At 39.3% G+C, this 21,044-nt stretch overlaps 1 protein-coding gene across 1 annotated transcript in view; it reads left to right on the forward strand.

Moving 5' to 3' along the window:
* Positions 1-7,036: 7,036 nt before the first annotated feature.
* The window catches only part of sv2c.S (synaptic vesicle glycoprotein 2C S homeolog), a 99,106-nt gene continuing 85,098 nt past the window's right edge, over positions 7,037-21,044 (forward strand). Inside the window, exon 1 of the mRNA XM_018244439.2 lies at positions 7,037-7,494. The gene's annotated coding sequence lies outside the window, so the exon portion shown is untranslated. The remainder of the gene's footprint in view (positions 7,495-21,044) is intronic.

Genomic DNA, 21,044 nt, shown 5'->3' on the forward strand with positions numbered 1-21,044 from the left:
AAAAGCGTGAGGCACGAGTCGGATAACGGAGTGTAGAATAGTCGAATAACAGGCCAAGGTCAGGATCACAGAAGTCAGGCGAAAGTCAGGCAGGCAGGGGTCAAAACACGAATCAGAAGACAGAATAAACAGGAATAGCACCCAGGAACTCACGAATGGAACCAAACAAGAAGAAATTACACAAAGTCCCTTTAAATACCTTTAAACTTCGCACCATTGATGATGTTATCACGCCAGCGTCAGTTTGCGCATAAATCAAGGAAGTGCCGGCACACGCACCATAGGAACCGGCAGTCCAGAGAGGAGAATCAACGAGGTGGGCGCCCCCGCCGGACCACTAGACCACCAGGGTGAGTTTTCCTCACACAGGGCCTATATCACATGTGGTGATTCGCTAATCTCTGTAAGGGAAACTCTCTTCTTGGTGTAATAACCTGCCTGGAGTTGAACCAGGGACCTGGTGTTTCTGTGTTGTCTGTATTACCACTGCTCACAGGTGATTTGTGTAAACCATTAGGCTGCCTATAAAACCCCCTACACTGCACTGACTCATTGCTCAACGTAGGTCTATTTCCTGAGTGTGACTCTTGTCTGATTAGCTGTTCCTGACCTTTGCCTTTTTTTGACCTTGCTGTATCGCTGTCTGAACCGACCCTTTTCTTGTTTGACCACTCTTCTGGATCCTAACATTATGGGGCCGATTCACTAAGTTCGAGTGAAGGATTCGAATGAAAAATACTTCGAATTTCGAAGTATTTTTTGGGTACTTCGACCATCGAATGGGCTACTTCGACCTTCGACTACGACCTTCGACTTCGATTCGAACGATTCGAACGAAAAATCGTTCGACTATTCGACCATTCGATAGTCGAAGTACTTTCCCTTTAAAAAAAACTTCGACCCCCTACTTCGGCAGATAAAACCTACCGAAGTCAATGTTAGCCTATGGGGAAGGTCCCCATAGGCTTGCTAACCTTTTTTTGATCGAAGGATTTTCCTTCGATCGTTGGATTAAAATCCTTCGAAACGTTCGATTCGAAGGATTTAATCGTTCGATCGAACGAAAAATCCTTTGATCGATCGATCGCAGGATTAGCGCTAAATCCTTCGACTTCGATATTCGAAGTCGAAGGATTTCAATTCGAAGGTCGAATTTCGAAGTATTTTTAACTTCGAAATTCGACCCTTAGTGAATCTGCCCCTATGTGTTACTGATTGGTTTTGACTCTGGCCTGTTTAAACTGACTACACTTCTGATTCCTGATTCTTTACTGTCTGACTGATACTGTTCCAGCCTGTTTATCCTGACTACGCCCCTGGCACCTTATTCTGTACTGCACTGTCTGGTTAGTACTATCAGAGCCTGTCCCATGACTTAACTCTCTGTTCCCCTTTCCTCTTGTATACGTTATGGTTCCCTTGCCTGCCCAGAACATTATCCCTGTTCCTCTCACTTTAAGACCTAGTGGCATCTGAGTAGTGGAGGGCTCCTCCCTAAGCCAAAGGTGACTGTTATAGGCAGAAGCCTGAGTCGAGACTGAGACCTTGGGGTTTGTTCTGGGTGTTGGGATACCATACATTACACTTGGCAGGTAAGTACAATCTGTCATACTCTTTGGATACTATTTACAGTAGCACTTACAATAGAGATTCCAATAAACTATATTCCTGTGCAAGCAAATACAAATATATATTTATACAGGTCTCTGTGCAGAATAATCTATATGAATGTTTGTGGCCATTTACTGTATCCATAAATACATACTTATTAAAGGGGTTTTTCTTTCAATAGATGAATATTTGTGGGAAACCTTGTCCATTCATGCATCTTTCCACCCATTAATCTACCCACTTACCTACCCAAGTGCACAGCGGCTATGATGTTGAACTGGGCAACAATAACGCCCTGTTTTTTAACCATTGCATAATAAAGAAGAATGTCTTCAGTCAGAGTGTTATATTAATCTGCAATGTGAGACAGACCTTTGCTCAATACTGTTACATTTTTTAAGTCATGGTGGCATCAGCAGTTCATTTTTGCCCCAAATTTAGCTAAAATACCAGCTACTACTGTTCTCTACTAATGGTATTTTCTTACACCTCGGTAACTGCAACATGGCTTCAGTTGACTTAAAGAAACAGTAACACCAAAAGATGAAAGTGTTATAAAGTAATTAATATATAATATACTATTACCCTGCACTGGTAAAACTGACCTATTTGCTTCAGAAATGCTACTTTAGTTTAAATAAACAAGCTGCTGTGTAGCCATGGGGGTAGCCATTCAACTGAAAAAAAGGCACAGGATACACAGCAGATAAAAGATAAGCTCTGTAGAATATAATGGTGTTTTACCAGGCTCATCCTGTGCCTTTTCTCTTTTTTTTTCAGCTTGAATGGCTGCCCTCATGGCTACACAGTAGTTTGCTTATATAAACTATGAAGCATACACATAGCTTTTGGTGTTACTGATCCTTGAAAACAGGTTCAGATTCCCTGCTCATGCCAAATAGTGGTTTAAAATAAAAATGAATCACAACTATTATGTGACTAAAAATGGAAATATAATTAAGTTAATGAATCACGTTTCAAACAAATAACCTCACATCAAAACATCATGAATAAACAAACAAACAATGAGCATGATTAAGTATGAGAATATGACCCACTAACTATTTGAGGTTAATACAATAGCCAACTATAATAAAGCTGTGAGTGATAAAATATGAACATAGACGGGCTTTGCTAAAATAGGGCAAATTTTCACACCTAAACATAACCACACTTGCTCCTATCCGATTGTAAACCAGCCCTGTAATATTATTCATTTATTCTTAGAAGTAAACTGACTTTTGTTACAGCATTTGAAAGATCATGAAGAATTTAAAACAAGGATTGTTAGAGCTGTCACGGTAAGTTACAATAGCTAAATAATTGTTGAAGTTGATGAAAAGAAAGTCAAGAACAATAACTTTTAACTAATAGTTGATCAGAAAAAATGAGGCATCAGCCCCCAACATGGTAATCAGAATAGCTTTGTCTTGTGCCCTATTTATTTATTTAATGCTGAACAAGTTTTCCGTAAATGTCTTATCTAGATCCTTTATATATTTATACATTATATTATTTATACATATATTATACAAGGAATCTGCCCCTCTTTATGCTCCACTTCTCTAAATGGCAAACAAACCCAGTTTTACCATACATTCAGGTAACAGTGGAGACTACTGACATGAGAAATACCATTGAGGATGTTATATGAAAGAATTTCTGTACATTTTGTACAGATTTGATTGACACAAATGATTATTCTAATAAATAGATATCACTTGTTTCTTGCTAATGCAAGAATATCACTTGCAAGAATGCAAAAATATCACTTGTTTCTTGCTAATGCAAGCAATCTTCTTGTTTTTCAGTTCCAGGCATCATTATTATGGAGAAGGTTAAGTAGGCACTGTGTAACCATTTCCTAGGGCCAACATTACAATAATATTATGTTTTACAAATGAAGGTTGAGCTCATAAAAATCTTTTGAAGGACTTCAAACTGAAAGGCATGCCCAGTAATATGCTTATGCTGTTTTTTGCTCCTCACATCTCATAAGGCATTAGCTTGCACATGTGGATTGGCAGAACAAATAACAACAGGATTATTTTCCCATCGCTGGGATATTTCATAAGGGATTCAAGCATAGAAAGGATCAAAGGGAACCTAGAAATGTCCAGGCCTGGATTCCCTACAGGGGCGCACCTAGGCTGTGTGGTCCTAGAACCCACCTGTCCACCTTCATGCCCAAGTTGTGGGATCTTGCCTCTAAAATTAAGCCGCCCTAGGCCGGGATTTTGTGGCCTTGCCACAAATTCAGGCCTGGAAATATCAGGGTCTGTCTATGTATAATACAAGTCTCTATGTTGTGTAAATTTATATACATTTCCAAAAGAGATCCTAACTATGTCATCTTCTGCAGAAGTGATTGTGTCTTGTTGGTATTTATCATTTTGTGAATGTATGACTTGTTTTTATAGTTTGCCTTCTCTGGTCTGAACTGTGCTAGGTGGGATAAAATGTAGCCAAGTGAGGGAGATATACAGTATGTCTATATAATTCACATGCCCTTAAAGCCTGCCCCAACCTCATCTACCATAAAAGAAAAACAAAAATGTCCAAGGAAGCAAAATAAAAATGAACCAACCCGAAAACAAATGTGGCATGAGCTTCAAATGGTTAAAAAATGGTAAATAATACATATTTAACAGTTACAAATTGAAACATAATAGACAGCGTTTTTTCTTTTTTTATGACTTTGTTTGGAATACAAGATTTGATGTCTCTGGCATAGTAATGCTGAGGATTTAGCTTCATCGTAAAACAGGTAAAACCACGCAAAACAGACTTTGGCGAAAAAGGGTAACGTATTGATAAATTTGTGAATTAACGAAAAATTTGTCTGGCGAAAAAGCAATAAAGCACTCTAAGCGCTGAGGTTTTTCGCTAGCGAATTGTCTTCTTCACCTTTTAGTAAATATGCGGTTATTGCAAATTGTCATTTTGGCGAATTTCAATAAATGTGCCCCTTGATATGGCACGTAACACACACCTAGGGGGTTATTTACTGAAATCCGCATTTTTCTGGTCGGCTTTAAAGGGGAAAACACAATTTTTTTGTGGAAAAAAAACCCTCAAATTTTTCGAGATTTATTATACCCCGCAGCTGCTAAAAATCCGAATCTCAACATACTCCATCTCAAACCTGCCGAGGTCATGTAGAAGTCAATCGCAGATGTCCCTTTTATAATTGAAAGATATCATTTTCCGTGCTGGGTTTTGTACAATAATCCGAATAATCCAGAGTTTTCGTGTGCCAAATCCAAAAAATTTGTATGATTCTAATTTTTTCAAGATTTTATCTAGTCTTTTACTGCACTGAATTTTTCAAGTTATTATTTAGAGTTTTAATAAATAACACCCTTAGTAATAAGGTTGGCAGTTTGGTTGTTTTCTATAAGACTGGATCATTATTCCTCCCTATAGGTCCAACACAACTGGAAATTAAAATGGAAATCTCTGTGACCGACCCCACCCACCAGTTTCTATGGGTCATTTTGCTGACCCGGAAGTATATGGGCTACACTTCCTCTAATGAGCAATGCCATTGTGATCATCCTATAAATCGCATGCATGCCATGGACTGACTGATCACCCCATTTTGTTGGCATAAAAAATGTCAGGAAGTTGTTCAACAGAAAAGGGAGACGTGTTTCCTAAGAAACTACAAATACAATATCTAGCATCTCCAGCTCCAGCATCATGTACCCCTAAAAATGATTTATTTTAGCATCACCAGAAATTCTAAAATCCCCACTAAGGAAGGAATATAAGACATATGAGAGCCACATCTTTTTTTTTAAACATTTTCTTTTTACATCTTACCTTTGAATAGTGTGGATCATATCAGGCAGCTTGGGATGGAGCAGTGCGAAGGTTCACGCTCTACTCCAAATGACATGAAAAATTAATTTCACCCTTCATTACCTTGATTTTCTGAACAAACGTGCATAGTCTTCAATCTAATTTGTTGAATGCTAGCACACAAATGACTGTTTTCTGTTAAATGCGGAACTTGCATCTTTATATGTACATCCGAAAATAGTTTTTGGCATTGTATGTGAAGCCTAGTTAGGAACACATTGATAAGAGCGGACTTATTTATTTGGTTAGGGGTTTGAGAATCAAAAATACCAACATATTCCTAGCTCTTAAACAGAAATTGTTAGATTTTAGAGGCCCCAGTGGAGCTTACAGTCTAAGGTTCCTTTCACATGAACAAACACTATTGACAGCTTTATCAAGGAACCAGTTATCCTCCGTGTCTTTGGAATGTGAGAGGAAACCATAGTACCCAGAGGAAGCCCGTGCAAGTATAGTATCTTCTTGCAAATAAAAGAATCAAGCTTAGGAGTCTAGCACTGCAAGGAAGTAAGACTAACCACATCACCTCTGTGCAACACTATGTTTTGTGGCATTAAAAAACCACAGTGGACTTCAGACTTTTTGGATTCCTTTGCAGTCAAACATTTGGATAGGTCACCTTTAGTTGATGAGAAGATAATACACATATACTGTAAATAGATAGCTCTATAGATGTATATATTAGGAATGCACTGAATCCTGGATTCAGTTTGGGATTGAGCCAAATTCGAGCAGTTTTCCTCAGGAGTCAGATTCAGTTGAATCCAAGTGCCTGGCCAAACCGAATCCGAACATTTTGTGTCTCCCCCATCAGAAGTTTGCTAATATGAATGTGCAAATAAGGATTTGATTTGGTATTCGGCTGAATACATCATGGAAGTTTCAATATTCGTCCAAATTTGAAAAAAGATGGACTCAATGCATGTCTTATCTTTAGGGGCTAGGAATTTTGTAAATAGGGTTCCGTTCAATAAAATGTAACATGCTTGTGTGACGTGCACATGTCAATAATAGGGTCTTCATTTCCTTATGTCAATTCTATCCTTATGGAAATGTATAAACTTTCACAAGCCTGTGTTACCAAACAATGATCCCCCCCACCAGTCTTCTAAATATTATTGTGTCATCTGTAGCTGCCATGAAGATACAACCAGACAACAAGAATGTTGCTTGCTTTCTAAAACAGAAACAAACAGACTTTGTCACAATCCACCCCACCTAGTGTACTTCACTGCAACAGCAACCTACAGTCTTTCAGATTTTTAGCAACTATCGCTATCCTCCCCTTTAACTGTGAGTGGGATGCTGGGAGTTATAGCCCAACGTTGCGTTACAAAAGGGGATGTCGGGTTGAGTTGATTGGGAGAATCTTGCCCTGATGGAAGAGCTTGGGGGTTAAGCACACATAAGGAAACCCACTGCAGTGCTCCCATATACACTGCTTGTAACAGATTGTGTGTGTCCTGAGAAAAGTGCACAGACACAGACAAACACACACACACACAAGACTTATTTACTCAGAGTGTCAGCTAACAGCTTGCCTTTTGCCTGCCAGTGGGGTTCACTCCTTAAAACCTTAACACTGAAACATGACTTGCAGTATGTTCCTATTCAGGCAGAGAGCCCCACTCACTCCACCCCCACAGCTGCTTTCCACTATGAGCTGGGATTGCCCACACCACTCCCAGCACTTCAATTATTGATCACACACAAATCTCCCCTCCCAGTTCCTTCCAGCTGGAGGCTTTTACCTTTTTTCTTATTCAGTAGTAAAAAAAAAATCAGCTGTGTGTGTATTTGATTGAAAGACTTTGTTCTCTTTTTCTTGCTGTTCAGCACTGCAGTAGAAATCTAACTGCAGAGTAAGATCCACCCAATCTGCCTTCCTCCCTTTGCTGGTGGACCCTTCAGCACCAACAAGAGGTGGACAGCTCCCAGCACTTTGCGCTGCTGCTCCCGATGCACAGGACAGACAGAGCCAACTGCCGCCCATTGCCCAGATGCTGTTGCATTAGAGAGGTGAGTGGAGCTGACAGTTGCGATCTTTCAATCTTACTTTTCCATGAAGCATCCATGCGATACTACAAGCTGCTTTTTAGCTGCTTCTTGTATTGGGTTTAGGTGCACTCAGCAACTTTTAACAGTTAGTTTAGCTGTTGTGGGGATCCTGATGTTAGTGCATTCCCCTCAACATATATTAAAATCATGGATTCGTTTTATAAATGTTGTTATACAGTGTATTGTTTTCTTACTGTACCATAAAGCAGTTTGGCACATGTACTTTTGTCTAATCAACTCATGCAAAGTTCCATTGGCTTTCACTAGTGCTGCAGGAAAAAGCAAATTACCTTAATGGATATTGCAGTCTGCAAATGGACTGGGAAATGACCCTGAGTAGATTAGTACTCCTATACTTCAAATGAATATGCAGACTATTATATTAATATCCTTCCGTCTGAAAAAGGGGCTAAGAGACACCATCAGGAAAAATGAATCCTGTGAATGGGAAGGCATAGATTTTTCTCTGTTCTCCCTGACTTGGCTGTATAGTGGGAAAGTTATTGCATTCCTGTAGTTGGCTGGAAGTGCAGAAAGCATGCTGCAGAACCACAGCACTGCCGTCTGCACTGCCAGAACCCACTGCAGTGCACTCTTTTCAAGGTCCCTCCAGCAGCCCAGGGGTTAACCCAACAACCCGGCTTACTCTGCAAGGACTGAGTCATCCCCCAAGAGCTGTCATTTGTCAAACAACTGCACATAGAAGCAAATGCACAGTGTCAGGGCAAACCAAATCTCATTACCAGAATCAGTGTGCGTCAAATGGTGGGCTGTGATTGATAGTAGCCACTTCCCCCATACTAATAGCCATTCAAGGATGAGAGAGTTCAAGACGGAGAACAATGCTCACTGAAGGTTTACTGGGGTGTTTCATAGTAAAAAGCCTAATCTGCAGTGAACTGCAGTGCAGAGGCATATGGTTAACTGGGAGCATGGCTGGTTTGGAGGGGTACTTAACCCTTAAATGGCAACACTGCTACTTGTCAGTTGCCTCCAACCTTCTGCAGTAACATTAAGTAAAGTATACAAAGGAACGACATTATGAGTGTCTTTTATACCTACCATTGTTTCATCAGAACAGGGCAACGTGGCACACAATGAAATTCACCTCTATAGTTTTGTTTTCAACCAAGCCCCAAATACTTCGATTTTCTGGACCTTCAGCATAAAACTGCTTGTGATACCATGGCTAAATTACCCATAAAACTGCGCAGATTTACTTTCACAGCTCTCACTTCTTTAAGCACAAGGGGCAATCAGATAAATGCATTTGAAACAATATTGATGGGTTGTGTGTCCTTAGTAAGACATCTTTTAAGTTGTTAAATTATGCAGCAAATCATTCTTTAACAAATGATTATACATTGTACATTATTTATCATAGGATATTCTGGTGCATAATTATTGCACAATTTTTAAAATTCTCTTGTAGATTATTTGGTTGTCCTACAATGTTTAAATTTCGTTAATTACGTATGAGTGGTTCTTGTCTCAGTGCAACACCATTTAGCATGCCCTGGCGCTTAATCTCCCAATACGTACCACAACTGCGCAGTCATATACGTCACTGCTTTTCATCTATTCACCATTCCAGCAGGCTCTGCCGGAAACCTGCATCCTTTTTACATGAATTGCTATGTACCATGTTATGTTCCCATTTACATCTCAAGGATGCCATTGTCTGCTCTGAGTTACACACCCATTTAGCCGCAGAGACAATATTATCATTAATGTTCATGTCCTAGGCAAAATCTCCATTCACAAAATCGCTTGCTCCATCATGTATATTTGATTCTCTCTTTTCTGTAGGTGAATTCCAATAGTCGCTGCTGGTGGGGGATCCTTGCAGGTTTTTAGTTTAAATATAAGTCCTGTACAATGTATTTCAGTACACCATGCAAGATTCGATCATGTCATAGCTCTTGTTTCTAGACATCATGTTTAAATATTACGATATGGTTTTATATCAAAATGGAAAGTGTAGGAAACAAGATGATTCTGTCATTTGATTCAGTTTCAGTGAGCTTTAATGATCATTCGAACATTCCAGAAACATGTCTGCGATTTTCAGATTCTAACTGTGTTTGTTTTTAAAGCTCAGGTAAATGAGGATTACAATATTACGTACATGGGGCTATCAAACCATTACTTGGATTGTAAACTCTACAGGGGAAGAAACCTTTCACCTATGTCTCTTACCATGTAGCACTTAAACCCTGTTTATTTTTATTTACTTATTGCGATGTTTGTTTGTACTTTTATGTAAAAAGCTGCATAAACTAGTAGCATTATACGCTGTGATACAAAAAATGATACATACATTATGCAAGTACAACCTACACCTTTGCACACAGGCCATTAGTGATATTGCTTTCACTCCCAGAGAATCATGATCTAAACGACTTCTTTATATACAATAAAAATATAACATTGGACTGAATCGCTATCATCAACCTATTTGGCCTTGCTTTGAAACCTTACATATATGTTGTTTTTAAGACAGCTTCATTTCACTCCATTGATAGGAACACGATGGCCTGTGGCATTTTAAGCCATAGAATGTCTTCCATCAGTACTGACCGTATCTGACTGATGAGGAATAGCGTGCCTGCTTATTAATTCTTTAATTGAACATGTGAAACCAATTGAGCCTAATTGTACCAAGAGTAATCATTGTTGGGGACAAGTCACAATTATGAATCTATGAACAGCTCACTATGGAGCGCGTCACTGGGGGAGTGGGGAGGGCATCTCTGTCTGAGCTGATGAGTCATTTGAGATTTGCATTGACTCATGTCATTGTTTGAAGGTGCATTGCATTAGAATTTGCTCAGGGGAGTGGTTATGCGGAAGAATCGGGAATTTAGGCAAAGGCATGCAACAGTACATTTATGGCATTGATGCTGATTTTTTTTCCTGTCGTAGTTATTTATAGCAATGGTTTTAATCAGTATATTGATGCCATTTTAATTGTGTGCATACGGACAAGAAATTGCAAGACAGACCTTTAAAAGAAAGTATCCAGCATTGAAATTAAAGGAGTAGGCGGGCATGAATGCACCCCTACCTAAACCCAGGATTAAATATCTGCCTGTACATATGAAGACCTATGAGGGGTAATTTACTACCATGGGCAGAAGTGCAAGAGCACTAAGGTCCGCAAATGTGTGCCCCTTGGTGTTCATGCACAGAGCATGTCCCAGAGGAATGGTTGTGCTATGGCAGGGAAAAAAATGTAGAACAAGGTGCTCAGTTTCAGGGGCATAGGCCAGCCAGACCATACTGCCTTAGGTCAAAGGAAGTGGCATAACAAAGTTGCATCTGGCCTCCCTGCAAAAAAACTTCAGAGTGGCCAGCAGGCCGCACCTTCAGTCTGGCACTCCCTCTACCCACCCAGTTTTGTCCCCACTCTCCCAGCATGTTTGTGTTGGAAAATCTAAACAAGTGGCTGGGGAGGGGGACTTTCTAAACTATAGAGGAAGCAGACCCAGAGTCCAGGCCCCCATGTTCCTGCCCCCTGTGCGACTGCGAGGTCTGCTTCCTCTATAGTTAGGCCAGTGGTCATAGGGCAAACACTAAGGATAAGGCCCTATTGCAGCTTGTGGCTTCTCCTGTACCCTAATTCTCAAGTCTGACTGACACTCTAGAAGGAGGACACATGCCTCCTGTGTCTCATGAATACAGAGCTGCCAATTGCTGGCAACACTGTATTCATCAGGGCAGCCACAGGTCACGTGCGGACAATCATGGTTTGTATGAGGGGACCCAGTGCAAATTTTTTACCCAACCCTGCAAGGTATAGTTAATGTAATGCTGAAAGCAGATAGAAGTAATACAAGTCACTATGAAGACAATGCAGACATGGAAAAGGATAATAAATAAATAGAGTTAATGAAAACAAATTAAAATGAGAAATAGACATTATGGGGCACACAACTCTAATATCAGAAGTCTAAGAAGAGAAACTGGCACAGAGGCAAAACAACAGGGATGTTAGACTGAGTCACTTTGAAATTGATCAGCAGCTCTTTAGTTTGGAATCTTAACAGCAGTGGTTTGAATGATAGGCTAGAATATAAATAGATGACCTGAACAGACCCCATTTGAAAGAGGCAGAAAGTTTGGGAAGTTGCTAAGAATTGGACATTGGGACTGGATTCCATAACATTCTAATGTGGTCATGTAATAAAAGGTATTCCATTTGCAAAGGTTGCAAGGCACCAACGTGGGTAACGAAGGGTGCCTGGGACTGTGGGGAGGTACTGAGAGCAGAGGGAACCCTGGGACTTGCTACATGGGTAGAAGGATTGGTTGATGGCTGCTATAAAAAGGAGAAGCTCCTTACCCTCCTCCTCTTGTGACGTTATGGGCACCTGGAGTGCTGTGCAGACTGGCAACGTGTCTGGTCTCCCCTAATGGAGGCCGATTATCCCCCTCCCCCCACCCGTGCACTGTTACACGTAAATTGTTACATTTATTTGTTAATACATTTTCCATATTGTTAAGGATGTGTTATATAACAAATATTATTATTGTCACAGCTGTTGGCAGGTAATTGTTTTTGGTCCTTGCCAAAGGGTTTTTCCCTTTACATGCCCAGCGCGGCTGTGGTGGTTGTCATCTGTGGTAACCTGGGCTTGGTATAACATGGCAAGGGCAGGGTTATTGGTTTTTGGAAAATATGGTTTTAATTGTAATATGTTTCGCCAGAGCAAAAACCATTCACAAAGACCATTGTGAACTTTAGCAACTAAGATTTTGGCAAAACGCCATTTTAAACTACACTGGTGATTTTTTTTACACTCCCCCTTTAGTCCATTTTTTGCATATGGCAAACGACCCTCTGACTTTCAGAGAGCTGTTGAGCTGAAAAGCTGCTGTTTGCAGACTAAGGGGCAAATTCACTAAGATTCGTAGTTGCGCCAGGCGTAACTTTGCCGAACTTTGCCGCACTTCGCCAGTCGTAGTTTCGCCAGCGCTTCGCAAATTCACTAAAATCAGAAGTTGCACTCAGGGGTAGAGTAAGGTTGCGAAGTTGCGCTAGCGTTGATTCGCTAAGCGAAGCGAAGTTACGCTAGCGATGGTTAATTTGCATACCGTGCCAAATTCACATTTCAAAGGAGGAATATGTAGCAGCACTACAAATGCCTGGGAAACCTTCAAAACATCAAATAAAATTTTTAATTTGCCCTACACATGTGCCCACTGTATAGTTAATTTGCCATGAGTTAGGAAAAAGTAAAAGAAAAAGTTAGCGTAAAAGGTAGCGTTCAGAACAATGCACGCATTAGTGAATTTGCGTAGTTACGTCCGTTGCGCAAATTCGCCAGGCGTAAGGGTGCGAAGTTACACTAGCGAAAGTTACGCCAGCGTCCGTTAGTGAATTTGCGAAGTAACGAAAATGGGCAACGCTAGCGAATTGACGCTAACGGTAGGCGCTTCGGCGCATAGTGAATTTGCCCCTAAAACTCTGGTATCTCAGAAACCAGAAAATGAATTTCAATTGCAAAAGACCTTAGAGAAACTCATTGGATAACTTTAAACCAATTCATTGTTGGGGGTTTAGAGCCCCTTTTAGGCAGAACTTTGAACTCAATAAAGTTTCTGCAAAGACAAACAAAGGCTCACTAAAATAGTCCACAATGAAATATCATTAAAACAAAAATAAGAAGAAATATACCTTAAAGTGCAACTGATGATGTCCAAACATACCAGGCAGTGCTTGATTGTGTCTGTTTCATGAATGCCTAAAACCTTTGAGAACAAAAACTATAGTTTTGACAACATATCAATTTATCCCTATTATTATAGGTTATTTTTATGCAAAAATAAAAATTCAGATTTTAACTTCTCTTTTCAGACATGAATTTATTCCACTCTACAAGTAGCTTTGTATTGTGTGGAGAAGGGGTTAAGCTTTTTCACCCATGACAGAAGATCTATGTGAAATGGATTTGTAAATCAGATGATAAACGAGCTTTCCATTTTGTGAGTAAAAGCCTGCTAATTTTTCCCTGTCTCCTTTTTTCTATTAAGTTGATTGAGCCCTGAAACAAACCACAGTTGACTTTCTGTTGCTTTCCATTGGGGACAGGGAATTTTGTTAAATTTCTTCTTAAAAGTTAATGCTTTACATCCTCACACTACATTCATTTTCATAATACCCATGCGTTTCATATCATATTGCATTCTGTTCTGGTACATTAAAAAAAATTATATATATATATATATTTATATATATATATATACAGGTATGGGATCCGTTATCCGGAAACCCGTTATCCAGAAAGTTCCGGATTATGGGATGGCTGTCTCCCATAGACTCCATTATAATGAAATAATATTAAATTTAAAAAGTGATTTCCTTGTTTTCTGTAATAATAAAAGAGTAGCTTGTACTTGATCCAAACTAAGATATAATTACTCCTTATTGGATCCAAAACCAGCCTATTGGGTTTATTTAATGTTTAAATGATTTTTAGTAGATTTAAGACACAGAGATCTAAATTACGGAAAGATCCCTTATCCGGAAAACCCCAGGTCCCGAGCATTCTGGATAATGGGTCCCATACCTGTGTGTGTGTGTATATATATATATATATATATAGTCCAATGATAAGGGTGCACACCAGGATTTTGTAGTTAAAACTTCATGTTTATTAAATAAATTTAAAACAGGAACCGGCCGTTAGGACTTCGAATCTATATATATATATATATATATAAATTAATAGAAATTTACCCCAGCACTCCAACATATAGCCCCCTGGGAAACCTATTTTTGCACAACTGAACTGTAACTAACACAAAAAAGAGACACTTTTAGTTACAAAGTTTGTACAAAGCATGCATAAGCTGACGCGCCCCGTCAAGGCAGTGTCCGTGCGTCAGTCCTATCCTAAGTGAAAAAAGTATTATCTTTGGGGGGAGAAAGATCATACCTGCTTTTCTCTTTGTCTAGCATGATCTCTTCCAAAGACACCATTAAGCGGGGGTTGGGAGAGCAAGCATCAAGGAGAGCGCCACCTCCCCATATATAATATAATTAAATCAAAAAAATGCAGCTCAATCCCTTTTTATTGGGTGCACATGGGTACGGCTTGATATACAAATTAATAGAAATTTACCCCAGCACTCCAACATATAGCCCCCTGGGAATATCCAGGTCACTTAGGATAGGACTGACGCACGGACACTGCCTTGACGGGGCGCGTCAGCTTATGCATGCTTTGTACAAACTTTGTAACTAAAAGTGTCTCTTTTTGTGTTAGTTACAGTTCAGTTGTGCAAAAATAGGTTTCCCAGGGGGCTATATGTTGGAGTGCTGGGGTAAATTTCTATTAATTTGTATATCAAGCCGTACCCATGTGCACCCAATAAAAAGGGATTGAGCTGCATTTTTTTGATTTAATTATATTATATATGGGGAGGTGGCGCTCTCCTTGATGCTTGCTCTCCCAACCCCCGCTTAATGGTGTCTTTGGAAGAGATCATGCTAGACAAAGAGAAAAGCAGGTATGATCTTTCTCCCCCCAAAGATAATACTTTTTTCACTTAGGATAGGACTGACGCACGGACACTGCCTTGACGGGGCGCGTCAGCTTATGCATGCTTTGTACAAACTTTGTAACTAAAAGTGTCTCTTTTTTGTGTTAGTTACAGTTCAGTTGTGCAAAAATAGGTTTCCCAGGGGGCTATATGTTGGAGTGCTGGGGTAAATTTCTATTAATTTGTATATCAAGCCGTACCCATGTGCACCCAATAAAAAGGGATTGAGCTGCATTTTTTTGATTTAATTATATTATATATATATATATATATATATATATATATATATATATATATATATATATATATATATATATATACATATACATAGACTGTATACATATATATATACAGTATATACCAATAAGGAAGTCCAGCACTCTTAGGATTTGTGCAAAAATTTAAGTAGTAATTTACTGAGAAGATCAACATTTCAGTCTACATCACCTTTTTCTTGATAAATAGATAGTATATAGAAGCCAACGGACATAGAAGGGGAAAGTGACGGTTTTGTTCAATTTAATAAGCTCTCCAGCCAGACGTGCTGTAAATGAGCCATTCAGATAAAGAATCATTAGTCTTGTTTTCAATTTGTGCAAATTGTGTAAAACACAAGAAAATAAAAATAATTATTTCAAATAAACGTAGTGTATGCAATACATAAGCAAAATTCTGCCTGTCAATACAATGATGAACAGCAAAGCCAATATCCACTTCCTGGATATGTTTAATGATAATGACATTTGCCAGGGACCTTTTGTCTTGCCTGCTTGAATATGTGCAGCCCTAGGGAATACGGAATCATCCTGTCTGTGGGTTACACATAAAAAGCTATATTTGTAAAGCTTCATTGTTAAGTGTAGTAGTTGCGCACTATATCCACATGCCCCAGGAAATTAATTAAGATGGCAAGATCTGATTTTATTGAAGGGTTTAAGAATAAAATGTTTCTATGTTAAAGATTTATGCAGCTAGAGTGACGTAGAAAGTACAAAAATTCAGTCTTCTGTAGTGTAGTAATATCATATGATATATGGATGCGAGTATATTCAGTATAGAGGAAGCAGACCCCGCAGTCACGAGTTGGTACCTCTATAGCTACACTACTGACAGGGCTGGATTTACATAGTGGGCGCCAGGGCTGCCATCAGAAATCACGGGGCCCCGCACAACAAAATTTTCTGGGCCCCCCTCGCCACCCTTCCCTTAGTATGAAGGCCACACAAGACACAGGCATTAAAACATTAAGTGCCCTCCTACGAGTTAAAAAAATAACTTTGGTGCCCAGGCCCCTCTTACAAGTTTTGGTGTCAGGTGGTGGTTAAAGAAAAAAATCTTTTGTGGCCAGGCCCCCACACATTTTAAAAATAAACAATGAGCCAGGGCCCCCACAAAAATTAAAAAAAAAAAAAATAGCCAGGGCCACCACACTTTTTTTTAAAAAACAACAATTAGCCAGGGTCCCCACACATCTTCAAAAAAAAACAAACTAGCAAAGGGCCCCCACACATTTAAAAAAAACAATTAGCAAGGGCCCCCACACATTTTAAAAATAAACAATGAGCCAGGGACCCCGCACATTTAAAAAAAAAATAGCCAGGGCCACCACACTTTTTTTAAAAAAACAACAATTAGCCAGGGCCCCCACACATCTTTTAAAAAAAAAAACTAGCAAAGGGCCCCCACACATTAAAAAAAAAAAACAATTAGCAAGGGCCCCCACACATTTTAAAAATAAACAATGAGCCAGGGCCCCCACACATTTAAAAAAAAAAAATAGCCAGGGCCAACACACACTTTTTTTTTAAAAAAAACAAGAATAAGCCAGGGCCCCCACACATCTTTTAAAAAAAAAACTAGCAAAGGGCCCCCACACATTTAAAAAAAACAATTAGCCAGGCCCCCACACATTTAAAAAAAAACAATTAGCAAGGCCCCCACACATTTCAAAAAAACAATTGGTCAGGGCCCCCACACATTTTAAAAAAAATAGCAAAGGCCCCCCACACATTTAAAAAAAACTATTAGCCAGGGCCCCCATACATTTAAAATAAACAAATAAACAATTGGTCAGGGCCCCCACAAGTTAAAAGAAAAAAAAACTGCACGTACCTTAGCCAGGGAGTTCAGATGCCGGTATCTTCAGTTTCTTGTGCTCTGATTCGCCAGTGAAATGTAAGTCCCGGTAAACCCGCATGGTGATTGGTTAAAGTAGAGGGGAGGTTCAAACTTCTCCCAACCAATCCGCATGTGGCTTTACCGGGACTTACATTTCATGGCGAATCAGAACACAAGAAGCCAGTCATCGGAGCTCTGATGCAGGGGCCCGGCTGTGCAAGTAAATGCAAGTAAGTGCAAGTTAATGCAGCACGGCCGGGCCCCCCTTAACTCCCCAAACCACCAGGGCCCGGGACAACAGTCCCCCCTGTCCCCCCCTGATGGCGGCCCTGGTGGGCGCCCCTAGGCCCACTGCCATTTGTCGCCCCTGTCCCCTCCCCAAAGGCTTCTTACACAGAATATTGAGGCAAGATTATTAGGCAAAAAGAACATTTACAGACATCGAAAATACAGACCTGGAATGTTTCACATTAAAGGGATACTGTCATGGGAATTTTTTTTTTTTAAAAAAAATGAATCAGTTAATAGTGCTACTACTGAAATCCATTTCTCAAAAGAGCAAACAGATTTTTTTATATTCAATTTTGAAATCTGACATGGGGCTAGACATTTTGTCAATTTCCCAGCTGCCCCAAGTCATGTGACTTGTGCCTGCACTTTAGGAGAGAAATGCTTTCTGGCAGGCTGCTGTTTTTCCTTCTCAATGTAACTGAATGTGTCTCCGTGGGACATGGGTTTTTACTATTGAGTGCTGTTCTTAGATCTACCAGGCAGCTGTTATCTTGTGTTAGGGAGCTGTTATCTGGTTACCTTCCCATTGTTCTTTTGTTTGGCTGCTGAGGGGAAAAGGGAGGGGGTGATATCACTTCAACTTGCAGTACAGCAGTAAAGAGTGATTGAAGTTTATCAGAGCACAAGTCACATGACTTGGGGCAGCTGGGAAATTGACAAAATGTCTAGCCCCATGTCAGATTTCAAAATTGAATATAAAAAAATCTGTTTGCTCTTTTGAGAAATGGATTTCAGTGCAGAATTCTGCTGGAGCAGCACTATTAACTGATTTATTTTGAAAAAAATTTTTTTTCCCATGACAGTATCCCTTTAACATGTATCACTGATTCCTGGATCAAACATAACTTAATACAGTGAAACCTTGATTTTTAAGTACCCTGATTTTAAGTTGTCCCCCATCTTAAATCTTTTATTTGTGGTCCCACCAATTTATGATGCATGTCAATGGGTGCATTTCCCTGATTTTACATCATGTTTTCCTGGATTTGAAATAAAAAATGTTGTCCTGATGTTCCCAAAAATTACTCTTTGTCCTCTGTGAATGTTATTATTAGTGAAATAAAGAGGTTTAAAAAACGAACCAGATGTATATTTTGCCATGGTTCTGCCTGTAAATGGTCAATTCCAATTAGTCTGCACCTCATACAGCCATGCACATATCACTTATTGCTTTGGGCTGTGTATTTGACTGGCAGAGAGGCACATGCCCCCACAATGTAAAATTAATCCCGCAATACTTAACTCTTGTTATTAAAGCAGTAAATATTGAATTTCAAAGTAAAACTGACTACTGTGCTTATATCCTTTTAGTACTTGAAGAAAAAGTTACTTTAATAAAAAAAAATCCCTGATTTCACATCATTTTTTTCTGGTCCCCATAACAATGTAAAATTGGGTTTCTACTGTAGTTATATTTTTATTTGATGATTTATCATTTAAAGTAATCGTTACAACCAAAAGCTCTGCCTTTAAATGGAAATGCTATAACCACAATACCACAAGACATGAGAAAGACAAAGATGTTCAGTCTTTAATCTAATCTGGGTCTTTGAAGAAGCAACTAGTTTAGAATGCAACATTTTTTTTTTAATGTCTGTCTGTATCTTTTGCCTATTTGCCATTAGAGCAGTGGTTGTTAGACTACGAGAATCCAAACAACTCTTTATGGCCTGGCATTTGGTCAGGATCCACTTAAAGGAACAGTAATGTCAAAAAATAAAAGAGTTTTAAAGTAACGAAAAAAACGAGACGCCGGCGACGTTTCGCTAATTTTTCGCCGTTTCGCGAAGCGAAACGGCGCAAATTCGCCCATCACTAAACTATAGTAGTGTTTCTGAAACAAACACATCAGTTTTACCAATGCAGGGCAACACTACATGATATATTTTTATTACTTTAAAACACTTACATTTTTTGGTGTTACTGTTCCTTTAAGAGATGATACTCTAAAGAGGTTCTGTGCTGAAAAAGGATTCTGTAGGTGGAGAACGGCAACAGCTGGAGCTCTGCTGGTGGGTCATACAGCTCTACACAGAGACTAGATATATATCTGATCCTATAGGGCAAATATCGCTCCTACTACTGAATTCCTGCTCTTTTACCTCCAGCCCTACCCACTAGTTGATGTTCCTGCCTGCACATACTACCTTTACCATTTAGTTCAGGTAAAGCTGTATTACGCTTTTCTCATGTAGAAGCTGCTACGTTTGACGTTTCATGAATTTATCTGGCATATTTCTCCTGGTATAGGCATATTTATAAAGCTGTGAATAAATGAGGCATGTGAGCAAATTGAGATATTCTGTTGCACTCAGAAAATGGGCATTTCCTTCTTCTATTCTGAACTAAAAGGGAAAAAAGACACCCATGTATTATGTAAAAGGAATAAGGGTATGGGATCTGATATCTAGAAGCCCATTATCTAGAAATCTTCAGTGTACAGAAAGGCCATCTCTCATAGACACCATTTTAATAAAATAATTCACATTTTTAAAAACCATTTCCTTTTTATCTGTAAAAATAAAACAGTAGCTTGTTCTTGATCCCAACTAAGATATAATTAATCCTTATTGGAGACAGAACAATCCTATTGGGTTTAATTATTGTAAAAATTATTTTTAGTAGACTTTAGGAAATCTAAATTAGAGAAAGAGCCCTTATCTGTAAAACCCCAGGTCCCAAGCATTCTGGATAATAGGTCCCACATCTGTAACTAGGGATGCACCGAATCCACTATTTTGGATTCGGCCGAACCCCCAAATCCTTTGTGAAAGATTCGACCGAATACCAAACTGAATCCAAACCCTAATTTGCATATGCAAATTAGTGATGGGAAGGGGAAAACATTTTTTACTTCCTTGTTTTCTGACAAAAAGTCACACAATTTCCCTCCGCGCCCCTAATTTGCATATGCAAATTAGGATTCGGTTTCGGTTGGGCACTAGGGTTGCCACCTTTTCTGGAAATAAATACCGGCCTTCCTATATATTTATCTTTTCTCCCTATTAATAACATTGGGACCAGCCATAATTTTTACCGGCCAGGCCAGTATAATACCGGCCAGGTGGCAACCCTACTGGGCACAAGGATTCGGCCAAATCCAAATCCTGCTGAAAAACGCGGAATCCTGGCCTAATCCAGTAACACCAAATCCTGTAACACCAAAAATTTTTTTAAGTAATTAAAATATAATGCACTGTTGCCCTGCATTTGTAAAAGTTATGTGCGGCTTTAGAAAGACTACTATAGTTTATATAAAAAGGTAACTGTGTAGCCATGGGGGCAGCCGTGTAAGCTGAAAAGGAGAAAAGGCACCGGATACTAAGCAGATAACAGATACGCTCTGTAATAGTATCCAATGGTGTTCGACAGAGTGCATCTGTAACCTGAAACTTGAATGGCTGCCCCCATGACTACACGGCAAAATATTTATAAAAACTATAGTTGTGTACCTGAAGCAAACACAACAGATGTACCAGTGCAGGGCAACACAACATTATATTTTCATTACTTTAAAACACTGTCATTGTTTGGTGTTACTGTTCCTTTAAAAA

Source organism: Xenopus laevis, chromosome 1S (genome assembly GCF_017654675.1).
Source record: "Xenopus laevis strain J_2021 chromosome 1S, Xenopus_laevis_v10.1, whole genome shotgun sequence".
Classification (NCBI taxonomy): Eukaryota; Metazoa; Chordata; class Amphibia; order Anura; family Pipidae; genus Xenopus; species Xenopus laevis.